General features: G+C 32.0%; 1 long non-coding RNA gene across 1 annotated transcript; it reads left to right on the forward strand.

Annotated features, from left to right (window-relative positions):
• Positions 1-206: 206 nt before the first annotated feature.
• Positions 207-16,227, forward strand: LOC145269589 (uncharacterized). Its single transcript, XR_013865117.1, has 2 exons — positions 207-301; positions 12,182-16,227. It is a non-coding gene; the product is annotated as an uncharacterized LOC145269589 (long non-coding RNA).
• The last annotated feature ends 517 nt before the right edge of the window (positions 16,228-16,744 follow it).

Genomic DNA, 16,744 nt, shown 5'->3' on the forward strand with positions numbered 1-16,744 from the left:
TAATGTTTTATGTATATAAAAAATCATTTTTTTGTCTGTCAAATAATTTACGCCGCTAAAACTATACATTGCCATATCATAATATAAAAAAATATATTTAAATGATCGGGGGGGGGGTTATAACAACAACAACAACAACTTACCGGTGATAAATTAGGGCGTGGGAGAACGAAATGAGAACGGGCAGAGAGAGAGAGAGAGGGGGGGGAGGTGGTGGGACGTAAAACCTTTGGCTTGATAACGCATGCACTGAATACTTCAAAACCTGACAAGTCATTTGTCCTGCTCAGATTCAATTAAAGTAAGTAAGATATTACTTGAATTATTTAACCTTTTAGTAAATATGTTTTTATTAATCTTCAAAAATTTCACATCGAGGTGGAAAGCAATTTTAAAAAGAAAATGTCCGTTATTTGAATAGGTGCTTCTTGTGCACTTATTGAACCGTGCTATTTTTAAATAGTATTTTCGAGTTAAATAAAAGTTTTACGATATTTTTATTATTATTATGATTAATTTGTTAACTGAAAGTACAGAATAGTTAAAAAAAAAACAAAAAAAACACCCTCCTCTCCCCATGGTAAGAATGGCTGTCGAAATAACGTTATTATTTCAGCACGGTTCAATAATTGCACAAGTACCGATAAATTTAACTCTAAATGAATTAATCTCGTTGAAGATTTTAGGCGAATTCGGTTGATTAATAGCAAAACTTAATAAAAGCGCATATTTCGACCCCCCCCTACAAATATTAACAGTAAAAACTTGTAAAATAAAATTGATTTATTGTAATTTTTGTAGCATTCTGAAGGAGAAAGATTCTCTAAAAATCTTTTTTGTTTGTTTGTTTTACTCTCCGTAAAACCGATGAATTTAAAAAAAAAAAAAAAAAATTCCCCCAAAAGAGGGAAAATTGGAGCCACACGTTTTGACGTAAACAATGAAAACAAGGCGGTTTTTAAAATCTTCTAAAAAATATAATAATTGATAAATTTCGTTATTTATTTATCATTTCATTGAACAACCGGTGAAGAAGCTACCGAAGAGTAACCTTTTTGAATGAAGATGGATATCAACAATATTTTTAACATTAATTTCTTAATTTTACTTAAAAACAAAAAAAAAATGTAAACATATATGAACAAAGTATTTCAGAAAACAATTTCTTAATTTTAAATAAAAATTGATTGTAAAGAAAATCTTTTGTAAATAATTATTGAAATATATTGCAAAGTGTTTACATAGCTGGTTCTTCAGGATAATAGGGGCGTCTCAAACCCCCTTAAAAAAAATGACAACAAACGAAAAAAGCTTGAGTGTTTTTTTACTATTTTAAAGCGCTTTTTTCTTTTTCTTTTTTTAAAATTTGACAGACAAATACTGGCTAGATGTTAACTTAGAACACAAGGGCGCATCATGGCGGAAATTCTTCAAGGTTTAAATGTATTGTAATGCTTTTATTTGGGTCGAAAAACGTTTTTAGCCGCGATATTACTTCCTATTTACTTGTCTCTCCACGAGGGCAGAGTCAGACACAAGGTCGCTTTTTAATGTAGAGAAGCATTTATTACTAAAAAAAACGAAATGGTGAAATATAAAAGCAAGTTAAGATAAAACACACACACACACACACACATTATTCAAAGAATTAAAGAAAGACAAAATTCAAAGAAATTTCGAACATTTATTACTATAAACATAACGAAAAAGTGAAAATAACGAGGAAGTGGGTACTTGTGCATTTAACAAACCAGACGTAACTCAGCATTTGCTCGGCTTTTCCGGCGCATGACGTCAACAGCCGGATAAAACCGAGCGTTGCCGATTAAGCAGACGACAATTTCGCTATCAATTGGAAGAGTGTCACAACTCAAGAAACGCTTATTTGAAGAGAGTTAAAAAAAAATTTGTTTTAAAAAGATAACTGACGAAATAATAATGAATATTACAAACCTCTTGCGGACCAGCACCAGCAGCTCCAGACCCCAGAGGCTGCACTAAACTTTTGCCAGCAACGGAAATTGTTGGCAGAAGAGAAAAGGTGTTTACATTTTGGCCAGGATTGTGTACTTGTAAAGAGAACAAGCCTTTCCGACGGTTACGATTGGAGGTTTAGAAGTGTAACATGTCGTCGATGGACCTCCATTAGGATTGGGACCTTCTTCTCAAAATCCCGACTAACCATCGCATGTATAATAAAAATAATATACTTATGGGCGTTCGAGATGGCATCTACAAAAAATCTCCATCGCGAATGTGGGTTACGTTCTCGCCACACAATCGTGGATTGGAAAATTTTCCTGCGTGATATATGCAGGGACTATTTTCTTAGGAATCCTCAGCAGATTGGAGGCCCAGGCCATACGGTAGAAATCGACGAGTCCGTTTTTAACCGCAGAAAACACAACGTCGGCAGACTTCTGGTGGTGGTCTGGGTCTTCGGTGGATACGACCCCCGCCGAAAAGGAGGGTTTCTTGGTCACTGTACCGAATAGGAACGCCAAAACCCTCCTTCCACTAATAAATTAAAAAAAAAATCCTTGTTTCTGGCGAAAAAAAATGTACAAATAATCCTTGTTCCTGCGCCCCCAAATGCTTTTTATTGCCCTTTTTTTAGGCTTTTCCATTTATTTGGCATAAAGAGTTGCAAAAAAAAAAAAAAAAAAATAATAATAATAATAATAATAACTTTTACGTGTTTAAGACATAGACAATATGGTTTTTTACGTTAAAAATTGAAAAAAAAAAAACAGTTCAGACAAAAAAAAAGTTTCCTATTATTTAACAAAAAACTTGTTTTATATGTATTTATTTTGAAAACAGAAAACAATTTCAAACAATAATAAAAAAAAAACATAAATGAACGGTAGGTTTTTGCTTTTTACTTATTTAATTTTTTATGTTTCTACAATTTCATTGTAGCGTTGTTTATATTTTATCGCCAATGCTCGGTTTTATCTGGCTGTTGACGTCATCATGCACCGGACAAAGCCGAGCAAATACTGAGTTACGTCTGGTTCGTTAAATGCACAAGTACCAAGAAGTGAAAATGAATGAATAATCAGTAATTCTTTTTTGGCACGCCAGGACGCCAGCTCGCCAAAAAGTACAACACACGCCAAATTTCATTTCGTCCAAAAAATAACTTTCTACAGACAAACAACTTACTTTTACATTTTATCTCGTGAATAAATATAAAATATTATATTAAAAACCGCGTTTATTATTTTTAATATCCAACAATGGAGTTGAAGTCAATGTTTTTGATTTTAAAACAAAACTTTTTTTTTTTTTTGATAAATCTCTGTTTGGCGTACTGATGAATTAATTTTTCTAAAGAATAAAATTGAATAAAGTTTATTTTTACAAGAATGTTTAAACATTTACCTAGCGAATAAGCATAAAAATATATATGAAAAACCGCATTTATTATTTAAAAAAAAAAACAATCAAAATGATACACCGGGTATGAAGTCAGTTTCGTTAAAGAAAAAAAAAACAACTTCATACCTGGTATATACTTTCGAATTTTAAAAATAATAAACGGGGGTTTCCCTGTATATTTTTATGCTTATTTGCTAGGTAAATGTCTAAACATTCTTGCAAAAATAAACTTTATTCCATTTTATTCCTTAGAAAAAATAACAGAGATTTATAAAAAATAGTTTTGTTTTACAATCGAAAACATTGACTTTAACTCCATTGTTGGATTTAAAAATAATAAACGTGGTTTTTAATATATAATTTTCTTTATTCCCGAGATAAAATGTAAAAATATGTTGGGGTTTTTTTTCTGTAGAAAGTTGCTTTTAGGACGGAGTGAAATTTGGCTCGTGGTGTACTTTTTGGTGAGCTGGCGTCCTGGCGTGCCAAAAAAGAATTACCCATAAATGATTGCAACATAAGTCAACGTAAAAAGGAAAACAGATAAAAAATAAATAAATAAAAACAAACAGCGGTGAAGCAAAAAAGAAATAAAGAAAGTAGGTCCAGCAGATGAGCCTCGTTCTGACATTCGAAAAATTTAGGTTAACAACCGGTGAAGCTACCGAAAAGTGACCCTTTTGAATGAACATGAATATCAACAATATTTTAAAAATTAATTTCTTAATTTTAGTTAAAAACAAAATGTAAACATATATAGTTTACATTTTGTTTTTAAGTAAAATTAAGAAATTAACTTTTAAAATATTAATATCCATCTTCAATAAAAAGGGTTACTTTTCAGTAGCTTCACAGCTAAATTTTCTGAATTTCAGAATGAGGCTCGTCTGCTGGACCTACTTCCTTAAGTTGCACCTGAAACTTTTTTCAAAGAAGTGAATACCAGAAATCCATTCAATCATCAAGTTAATGTTTTCTTTTATCAGACAAAAATAAATATTTGAAGGCAAATTTTTATGAAAAAAAGGGCATAAAAAATGCCAAATTTTAGGGTGGGATCCAAAACAAAAAGAAAAGGCCAAACAAAGAATTCTTTAAGTAAAAATGCTTGTATTGAAAACGTTAACTCTGGGCTCTATTGAACATATTAGTTCCCAAATATTTGTGTTTTTAATTTTTTTTATTTTTTTTATTTTAGTTTTCTGTTGCCTTCTCGCAGTAATAAAGACGTTCTCTATGAAATGGAAATCATGTTTTGGGGAAAATGAAGATTATTTTAGATAAATACTGTTGCGCTAAGCAACATTCATAATACAGTCTACAATTTATATATGATTTTTAAAGCATGCTGAAGGATTTTAAAGAATATTTAAAAATGTTATAATGAAATAATTGTTGATAAATTTGTAGAGGATCACCTTCAGTGAAATCCCACTCCCACCAAATTGAGATCTTTCTTTTTATTTAGGTGATTACGTGTTAGAATAAAAAAAAAATCAATTATTTCAGAATTTAGACTGCGAAATTAGTTTTGCATATAAAAATTGCATAAATTTATCAGCTATTTCAGGCTGATCATGTATCCCAATAGCGTTTAAAGACTATACAACCAGTTTTTTTTTACTTAAATAATTAAATTGTGTGTGTGTGTTTTTTTTACTTAAATAATTAAATTGTGTGTGTGTTTTTTTTTACTTAAATAATTAAATTGTGTGTGTGTGTGTTTTTTTACTTAAATAATTAAATTGTGTGTGTGTGTGCGTGTTTTTTTTTTACTTAAATAATTAAATTGTGTGTGTGCGTGTTTTTTTACTTAAATAATTAAATTGTGTGTATGTGCGTGTTTTTTTTTTACTTAAATAATTAAATTGTGTGTGTGTGTGCGTGTTTTTTTTAACTTAAATAATTAAATTGTGTGTGTGTGCGTGTTTTTTTTTTACTTAAATAATTAAATTGTGTGTGTGCGTGTTTTTTTTACTTAAATAATTAAATTGTGTGTGTGCGTGTTTTTTTTACTTAAATAATTAAATTGTGTGTGTGTGTTTTTTACTTAAATAATTAAATTGTGTGTGTGTGTGTTTTTTTACTTAAATAATTAAATTGTGTGTGTGTGCGTGTTTTTTTTTTACTTAAATAATTAAATTGTGTGTGTGTGCGTGTTTTTTTTTTTTACTTAAATAATTAAATTGTGTGTGTGTGCGTGTTTTTTTTTACTTAAATAATTAAATTGTGTGTGTGCGTGTTTTTTTTGGGGGGGGGAGCGGGGTAGTGAAAATCACCCATTACTCCTACCACAAATCCTAAGTCCAGCTGGTGGCATTCCCTCCAAATCCTTCCCTTAATCCTCTTATTAATCTTAAGTTCAAGTGCCCCGTCCCCTAAAAAGTACATTGCACATTTAAGTTTTAACTAGACTGATTATATGTCATTCAAATACTTTTTTGGCCAGAAAGTAATTTTTTTTTTTTTTTACACAGTGATCACCACTTATAAAGGCCCGGAAGCCACTCAGGGAAAAGGGTTATTGCAAGTACATTACGTTAGTGTGGAGATTTGATGAAGTGTTTACTTAAGGGGGCGGTTCATTAGGAATTTGTTAACATTGGACTTGAAGACATCCAAGTTGTAGTCTGGTGGGAAGCAGACAGACGGAATAGAGTTCCACAGGCGTGCAGTTCTAAGAAAGAAGCTTTGTTCATGGAATCCGCGTTTTGATTTAGGCACAGATATAGAGTGGGGGAAATTTTTCACAGTGGATTCAGCTAGACGGGTGTTTTTCGTGAAAGATTGGCGAGGGGGGACCAGAGATTGGAGTTCAGACGAGCACCTGCCATGGAAATAACGATAAAATGATCATTTTACATTAAATTTATACGCTAAACTGATCTCTCAATCTAAAATCTAAACTGTTCTTTTTTACTATTGGTTTTTCATCGTTTTCCTATATAATGGCCTAAGAAAACATAATTTTAGTTTTAGGCTGCGCAGATATGTTTTAGTTGAATATCCTCATTAACAGTAACATAAAATATTAAATAATTTTGAAATTTGCAATCACATTACATTTCATATTTTATTTTACATTTTTTGGAAAATCTTCAAAAATAATTTAAAAGTGAAAATGAAGAATGTTAATATTATCACATAATGTTCATTTATTTAAAAACAAATTGTTCAACTTTTTTGTTAATAAAAGAACCAATTGAAACAAATAATTTTTTCTACAAGTTTCAAAGTTTATAATTTGAAAATAATATTGTCATTAAATCAGTGTTTTATTTATACCAGAAATGTAGTCAAGTGTATAAGAAAACATTGAAATATGGCTAGCATATTTCTTGCTAATTTACTTATTTTGTTTGAAGTAGCAGCGACACTGAATGTTGTTTTATATGTTGACTCTTGCTTGTACAAAGCTCAAATCATCAGTTTCTTTATAGCAATTAAGTCATCACTCAATAAGTTCCAAGTTTAATTAATAAATCAACGAATTTAAAGCAAAATTCCACTGTAATCAGCTTCATTTCCTTTAAGGGTGATGCACTAATTCCAACGTTTCTTTAACAATCTGACACCACCACCACCAGTTAGATGCTTACAGGCCTCAAAAGAATTCTCTCGGGGGAAAAAAATTGGCTACAATGAAGAAGTAATATTAGAAAAGTAGGTGTATTTTGAAGACAAATTATTCTACATATTTCTAATATCACTTCTTGATTGTAGCCAATTTTTTTTTTTTTTGCGGAGAATTCTTTTGAGGCCTGTAAGCATCTAATATACACTGGTGACGGTGGTGGTATCAGAGCTGGAAAATAAGGCGGAGGAAAAAACAACTTTTCATGTTGTTTTGTTATTATCAGCATGACCTTTTGATGCTCCTTTTTTTAAAGCTCCTTTTTTTAATGCTCCTTTTTTTAATGCTCCTTTTTTTGATGCTCCTTTTTATGCTCCTTTGGCTTTGGGAAATGTCATGAAGATTTGTTTGCGTCAAACCATTGAGCTAAGCATCGCTGATTGTCCTAAAGAATCCATTTTTTATCACAAGTCACAAGCCAGTTGAGACACAGGTCATTCTTGTTGCGTAAAAGAGAAGATGACACTTGCGTTTCTTTTGGTTGTTGTTTAATTCCTGGCGCACCCATTTATCAAGTTTTTTTGTCTTTTCAATCTCTTGCAACTGGTTAAAAATCATTGGATACAATATGTCTAATTCAAAAGCAAGTGTTCGAAAAATTGTGCATGGATTGGCTTCAACTAATGCTCTTAATTGATTGTTGTGAACATCCGATGGCCGACCACTTCCTTGATTTCCATGGGAAGTGCTCGTCTGAGCTCCAATCTCTGGTCTCCCCTCGCCAATCTTTCACGATAAACACCCGTCTAGCTGAAATTACTGTCAGTAATTTTTCCCACTCTTTATCTGTGCCTAAATCAAAACGTAGATTCCATGAACAAAGCTTCTTTCTTAGAAGTGCACGCCTGTGGTACTCTCTTCCGTTTGCCTGTTTCCCACCTGACTACAACTTGGATGTCTTCAAGTCCAAGATAAACAAATTCCTGATAAACCTCCCCCTTAAGTAAGACACTTTATCAAATCTCCAATACTAATGATTACTACGATATTATCCCATTGATTACTGTACATGCAATAACCCTCATCCACGAGTGGCTTCTGGGCCTTGATAAGTGGTGACTTCCATGTAAAAAAAAATCTATGCTCATCATCTTCAAGACTTTCATGGCCAGCACAAAATTTCTTAGACTACCATTGTGCTGTGCATTCAGTAATGATTCCTTGGCCAAACACTTAGTTAGTATTACGAGCTGTTTCAGCAGCTTTTGGGCTTAGCTTGAATTTAAATAAGAAAATTGTGCGAATTTGTTTTTTTTTCCATCTTGTATTCAACGTTCTGAAAAGAAGATAATTGTTTTAAAACGATTGTAATTTAAACTATTAGATAAAGCGAAAAACACTCTTTAAAATGATGCATAAAGCGAAGGTATTATAATGAAAACTTATTTGAAAATACATCATTTGAAATTAAAAGTAAAATTCAGTAAGAACTTTCTTGTCCATGGATTAGATATAGGATACTGCAAGGCAGGAGAAGTTTTCTAGCATTGTATAGAGAGCTCTCATTCTTTGACACAAACTTTGCAATACATGCATTTGTTCCAATTCGTGCTATTTTGAATGTTAGGCCAAGGAGTTTGAATAATGGATTCTTATGTCACACTGGCTATTGTTGGTTAAAAAGGTTCCAGTCCAGTGACCATCTCCAGGCTTTATGGAGGCCATGCTGGAGGTCTTCATAGTTGCTGCGGGGAGCAAAGATTTTGACATCATCGGCAAACAGGAGAGACAGCTGAGAAATGACTTCAAGCAAGTCATTGACGGAGATAAGAAACAACAGGGGCTTAATGATTAAACCCTGTTGAGCTGCATACATCAGAAATGCAGCCACTCACTTGAACGCCATGTCATTTATGAGAAGCATTTATAAAAAGATTCAATGATCAACTCCTACAGCTCACCTAAATTTAATTTTGTTTAGATGTATTACTAGAAAAAATAACTTGATCTTTCTTTTCTCTAAACAGGATGTGAATATAATAAATATTTGTTTAGTAATAGTGTACAAATTTTCATGAGATGACGTTCAGGTGAAATATTTTGAAAAGCTTTAGATATATCAAGCAATATCAATACAGCTTCATCTGGTCCCTTAAGTGGATGGTGCATGCATTCAGATATTTTTGTAATATTTGTTTTCTCAAAAGAGGGAAGAGTTTTGTAATTATTTTAGTTTCTGGATATTTCATTCGAGAAGTTTTACTTTCGTACGTGTAGGGACGATATACAGTAAGTTATCATGAAACACCTTCCTCTAGTTATTAATATGGAGAACTTTGAGTAATTTGTTTGCAAATTATAAATAATCAAATTACAAGGTTTCCAATCAATACAAATAATCCAAAATGCGACAAATGTTAAGAAATATTAAATTCAGATGTGACACTTTCCTTTATGTTGTTGATATATTCCGAGGTCGTTTTCTTAATTTAGTCTCTGGATATTTTATTCATTTTTTTTATTTACATTTTCACCCCAAACAAGGCACATTGCCACTTTGGTGTAGGGGGCTACTATCAGGGGCAGCAACTACTGGGGCACTATGTTGGGATTTGGGCAGCAGGATGTCGGTTCACGTTGTACTTGAACTTCTGCATGTCAGTACAGTTAGGGAAGCAAGAACCTGGAATGGAATTCCAGAGTCTAGTTTTTCTGGGGAAGAAACTACTGGAGTAGAAAGATCTTTTACATCTAGGGATCTCTACTGTGTGGGGGTGGGATTTAGCTGCCTCTCGGGTTTGCCGAGGGTGTCTACGTCGTGGGGGCACAAGTGTCTGCAGTTCGTTAGAGCATTCCCCATTAAAAAGAGCATTCACCATTAAAATACTTGAGGCGACGGTAATAGACCTCGTCATTTCCAAAATCATATTCAGACCAAATGTAAATAAAGATACATACTGCTATTATAGACAATAGTCTTATAGATCCAATGTGTATCTTAGATAAGAACATTAAAAAATGAGATCATAGATCGATCAACACAGTGTTTGATTCTCATCGTCTTGCTTTTAGTTTTCCAATGCAAAAATCAGTGTCAATATTATATGCATCAACATGAAGTTTGAGGTTCTAGTAATTTATAACACATCACAATTTTATTAGTTCTATTTGACGACTGCTCTCAGCACTGTAAGCTTTATTCGTCATGAAAAGTAAACAATTTTTCTTTATTGCTATATCATTTCAGAGCTAAATGAAGTTTGCAAGGGTCCATATAGGCAAACATACAAAAACTGGCCCATGAAAAATTGGACCCTCCTGACTTTGATGTAGATATAAATACAAATAGGTATAAGTTTGAGGTAGGGGCTTTCATTGCATATATTTTCATTGGGACAAAAACCCAATCGGATCTTTCATCATCATCACGACCTAAATAAAAATATTCCTTTCATATCTTAACTATGCATATCTGCATTTCACCACCAAGAGTAATTACCTGAAGAGTTTGGTTTTGCAAAGTTCAACATATTCTTCTACCCGGTCTCAGAATCAATTAATGCATTTGAAGATTTCCTGGACACATTCACATAGCAAGAGAATACATCTGCAAGACTTGATTTTTTTCATTCCAGCGAAGGGTAGGTACACATGTTGTGAATAATGCTTCTTTTAAAGAGGCGAGACATCTCATTTTTCTCATTTAACTGCTAGCAGACCATGAACGCACCACCCGTTATATGCATTCATCAACAACCGCTGATATATGAAGTACACTTTCTAAATCCATCAAATTAATGTCTTGTCTAATGGTATTTTTATTGCGGACTATTATCCTCGTCTTTTCTTAGTTGTTTCATGACGTTTCGGCCAACTATTCCTCTGGCCTTCGTCAGGTGGTAATTGCAGTGAATGCAGTCAGGAGATTCAGAGTTCCTATCCGTCACGGTTACCACCTGACGAAGGCCAGAAGAATAGTTGGTCGAAACGTTGTGAAACAATTACGAAAAGACGAGGATAATAGTCCGCAATAAAAATAAAATTGATAAATAATACTCCTCTCAATAAATTCCAATTAATATATAATGTCTTGTATTATTTTAAATGAAACTTGTGACCATTCCACTGAGAAAGTTTGTAATATTCTTAAGAAAACTCTTTCTCACGTTGGTCTCTTCACATCATTCAATTACCAAAATTGCTTTCAAATTTTCCTTCAACTGTAATTGCTGTTAAGTGTTCTGTCAACCCTCATTGCATTTAAGTCTTCTTGCCTTTAGGGCTTCCTTCGATTTTGATTCGGTTTAAGTCTTCTATCAACCATAAATAAGAAAACGAGTTTCATTAAATTACTGAATTTTTATTTTTAATAAAGAAATGGTTGGTTGTTTTTATTTTACGGTATATCAGCCCTTTTCAAGTTATTTAATGCCGAATCCAAAGATTTTGAAGAAAAACATTTTAATAGAATATATTTGTTGTTTTCAAGTCGGTTTCTATTTAACACATAGTTGGGACCCTAACAGGTACTACCATTCCGGGTCAGAGTGGACCTTAGAGCAATGGTAATTAAAGGGTGGCTACACCCCCCACCCAAAACCCACAAGCTGGGGCCTCACCTTCGATTCAGCATTTAAAGTATGACATCAGTATATTGCTGGTATGACTATATTATATAACAGTATAGCAGTGATCTTAGATTTAAGCAAAACATGAGATTTAGAGAAACGATCGTATGATGAATGAATATATTGTCATGTATTTTTAATATTTTATGAGAATCGTGAAAATTATCTGAGTAGTGAGAGACAAAGAAAAAAGAATGGTTGGTTGGTTGTTTTTGTTTTACGGCATATCAACCCGTTTCGGGTTATTTAATGCCGAATCCAAAGATTTAAGAAAACATTTCTAATAGAATATATTTGTTGCTTTCAAGTCGGTTTCTATTTAACCCATAGTTAGCACCCTAACAGGTACTACCATTCCGGGTCAGAGTTGACCTGGGAGCAATGGTAATTAAGAGGTGGCTCCACACTCCCCAAAGCCTGCAAGTTTGTGCCTCACCACTGGATATAGTTTAAGGTCAAATCCAGAACCAATAAAGAAATAGAGCAATTAAATTAAAATGTTTTGTCTTTTAATTTTTAATTATCTTTTAATTGCTTTTTAATTAAATCATATCTCTTTCTGAAATTTATATTTTAATTATTTTTTATTTTTCAGGATATCCTTGATTCCTTTTTGAGAAAAACAAGTACCATTGGATTTAAATAGATGTACATGCTCTTAGTGAATTAAAATGTGGAGATATATTTTGTAATTCTAATATTTTTATGTAAATTGTTTAGCGTTGTGAACAATACAAGTGTGCTTCTTTCATTGAACCAAGCCTTATGATTGTATATTGAACAAAACATTTTCTTTGTATTTGTATTTTATTTCTTGATAATTGAATTTAGTAGCAGACAATCGTGAATGGCTGTTATAAATGCATTGGCATATACATGGAATTGAATAATCTCATATATTGCACTTTTCAAAATGAGCTATAAATCAGACTGGAAAGAGTTCTTATTTGGCCGTGCAAACACATACTGGAGATGAACTGTATTGTGAAATATGTGGGTCTTCTTTCACATGGAAACAAATAATGTTGCAACATATACTGGAAGTAAACCATATTCTTGTGAAGTGTGTGGCTCTTTTACAGAGAAACAACACAATGTTTGTGAATTAAAATGTGGAAATGTATTACAAAATATATTTCGGAATTCCGAAATTTTTTGTGACAATTATTTAGCATTGTAAACAATACAAATGTGTTTCTTTCATCGAATCAAACGTTATGATGGTATACTGAACAAAATATGTTCTTGTCAACTATATATATATATATGTATTTGATCTCTTAATAATTAAATTCAGTACAAGACAAGCTCGAATGCATGAGCCTAATGGGCATATACATGCATATGAATAATGAACTTAGAAATTTATTCGTATGATTATATTTGAAATCTGTAAAAAATTGAAAAAGTGTGACTGATTCATAATTCTTTTGTTTTAAGTTTGCAAAAAAAGATATATTTTCGCGTATAAAGAATTAAATCTTATTGAATAATTTTACATATTCCACTTTTCAAAATGAGCTATAAATCTGATACCGAAAAAGGTTCATATGTGGCTATGCAAACACATACTAGAGACAAACCTTATTGCTGTGAAAGATGTGGCTCTTATTTTACACGGAAACAAAATATGTTGCAACACATGCGAACACATACTGGAGAGAAACCATATTCTTGTGATGTATGTGGGTCTTCTTTTACGCAGAAACACCATAAGTTAATACACATGCGAATACATACTGGAGAGAAACCATATTCTTGTGAAATATGTGGTTCTTCTTTTACACAGAAACAAAATATGTTGCAACACATTCGAACACATACTGGAGAAAAACCATATTCTTGTGAAGTATGTGGGTCTTCTTTTACAACAAAACAAAAGATGTTGCAACACATGCGAACACATACAGGAGAAAAGCCATATTCTTGTGAAATATGTGGCACTTCCTTTTCACGTAAAGATTATATGTTGCAACATACACGAACGCACATTGGAGAGAAATTATAGTCCTGCAGAGTTTCAATCTTTCCTTACATAAACAATATATAGTGCAATATACGTGAATGCATACTTTAAATTAACCACGTTATGATTTGTCTTTTGAAAGAAATTACATATGTTGCATGCAGACGTATAGGACAAAAGATAGATATATCGTATGTATCAATTGCTTTTTACATAGATCCACCATGCTGAAGCAGACTCAAATATTTACTGGAGAGAAACCAGATTCCTAGTGACTGTCGCCTTTTCCTTCAAGAAAATCTAATGTGTTGATGTTAAAAGAAACCATATTCTCATAAAGTAGTTACATCATGTTAAACAAAGGGAAACAAATTCATATATTATACTATATTATTTTACAGTCTCACACATGAGCCATATATGGCATGACTTAATTGTATCATATACAAAGATTTCAGTTAAATATATATTTACACAGAGGTTTAATATCACATGCAATCATGGTCCTGGATATGACCTTAAACTATATCCAGTGGTGAGGCCCCAGCTTGCGGGCTTGCGGAGCCACCCTTTAATTTCCATTGCTCCCAGGTTCACTCTGATCCAGAGTGGTAGTACCTGTTAGAGTCCCAACTATGGGTTAAATAGAAACCGACTTGAAAACACCAAATATATTCTATTAAAAAATTCTTTCTTTGGATTCGGCATTAAATAACCTGAAAAAGGTTGATATGCCATAAAAGAAAAACAACCAACCAACATGCAATCATGTGTGATAGAAACTAAAATCTTGTGAAGTATGATTCTCTTTTGAAATGAAATTTGTCAGGCTTGTGCTTAGTCTCTTACTTTGAAACCAGATTGATTGCAATAAATGCAGTTACATATTGGGGATAAATCCCAGTAATCATATATGTTAATTAAATAATCATGAAATTATAAAAAAAAGAACCATTAAAAATTACCTGACGAACATGACTGGGAAACTAAGAGGAGAGCGGAAAAAATAATCGTTTTTTAATTTTAAATTGGTCTCTTGGGTTTTAATATTTGCATACGATTCAAGGAAAAACAGTTTAAGTATATATTGAATACACACACAATATAAAAGAATCTGATCAGACAAATTCTAGTCGTAGATTTGACATAAATCACTGCAAACAGGAAAACCTATTTTACATGAATGAAAAAACCTATTTTACATGAATGAAAATGTGGAGAAATATTTTAGAAAAACAAATTTGTTTTATAAATGACTTTTTAATAACTTTTTGGATACATTACTACAAACTGTTGTTAATGAGATGAAAAAATGATCTCGAAAATCATATCTAAATTTTATTTTCATAATATATACTTTAAACACAAAACAATATAATCTCCAAAAAATACCTGACGAACATGCCTGATGAACTAAGAGGAGAAAAGTAAAAATAATAAAATAATCGTTTTTAATTTTAAATTGGTCTCTCGGGTTTTAATATTTGCACGATTCACGGAAAAACAGTTCAAGTATATATTAAATACATAATATAATAACATCTGATCAGCCAACGACTAGTGGTAGATTTGAAAATAATAAATCAATGCAAACATGAAAACTTATTTTTAAATAAAGAAAAATGGGGAGAAAAATATTGGCAAACCATTTTGTTTTATAACAAATATGAATAATGACTTTTAATAATCTTTTCTGTGAGGCAAATGGCTTACCTTACAAACGTCTTTGTGTCTGTCTGTCCTGTGAGTCGCACGCGTTGAGAAAGAAAGAAAGAGTCCATCATGGTGGCCGTGACGTTTTTGTAGTGAACGAAGTCTCGCAGGATCACGTGTGCTTGCCTCGTAGAAAACAGGTCACTTGTGGGTGGGAGAGGAAGGAGAAATCATTTGATGTTTGAGAAGCGGCAAAGTCAGTTGGAAGAATTTGTGTGAGCAATGATTTTTGCCTGTTGATTGACTGCATTTTTAGTACATCATAAATTAATTGTTTATGAGAGGAAAAGATGATTTCAAAATCATATCTAAATTTTACTTTCATACTATATACTTTATACAATAAATGGAATGATCTCTTCAAAAATGTAGTGAAAATGCGTAGTTTATTCAGTTTTATTATATTTGTATGAAAAATAAATAATGGCTTTATTCAATGAAAATTTTATTTTCAAGATGAAATCAATTTTTAAAGACTATGTAAAATCCGTTCACCCTTGTACAATTGGAATATGGTATCTTGGTTACTAATTAGCTTATTACAGTTGGAATACTATATCTAAGATTTGTTATTAATTGGTTTCATTAGTTTACGTATTATTATTCATCGGTCTACTGTTCTCATCTTGAGTGTGATTTTCACAACGTTTCAGTCGATGTAACCTCCAACCTTCTTCAGTGTATCTTGTCAAACTCGGGGATGTTTCTGTCGAACTCTGGAATTTGAACGGAATTTCGAGCGGAACCCTTTATTTACTTCACAGGGATAGCGTGCTCTTGTTCCGTCAGCCATGACTGGATAGAGGTCCTATGTAATTTGAAATTGTATGTTTTATAACCAATCCTTATCTAAAACATTCAGAAATATTCATTAATTTTTTTTTATATTACACCAGTTATTGTGGAAAATATTTAGTTATTTTAAATATTTTTCTTAAATAAAATGTTATCTAAAAAAGAGACGTATTTGAAGTGGGCTTTCTTTTTGAATGAGTTTTTTTAATCTTTGAGTAAAAAATATCCTTATTTTGTATTCCATCTTTTTCTGAAATACTGCCAAAGAAAGTGAAATTGTGAAATTGTAAAATCGTGTTAAGAAGAATATTACGCCACCTTATGCTGAAATGCTGAAGGATGGAGAAATGCATTTGCTGAACGAAAATATGAAATGCGATGTTGAAATTAGTTTATTTAAATGTAATATGTTAATCTAAGAAAAAACAGACTGCAAGCATTGGCTCATAATGAAGATGGTGAAAGTATCGATAAAATAAAATTATTGAAATGGAACGAAGAAGAATTGTGTTTATATGGTTTTCTTTAACTACATTTCAGATTTTATTCTAAAGAAGTTCCATCTTTTAAAAATTAGATTTTAATTGTCTCAAAGTCTCGATAGTTACGACATTCGAAAATTGACATTTTCCTTTCAAAATTATGAATAAAAATTTATAAAAAAAAATGTGTTTCGTACTTTTA

This window comes from Euprymna scolopes, chromosome 45 (assembly GCF_053919585.1).
Source record: "Euprymna scolopes isolate OS-2025 chromosome 45, ASM5391958v1, whole genome shotgun sequence".
NCBI classification, from domain to species: Eukaryota; Metazoa; Mollusca; class Cephalopoda; order Sepiida; family Sepiolidae; genus Euprymna; species Euprymna scolopes.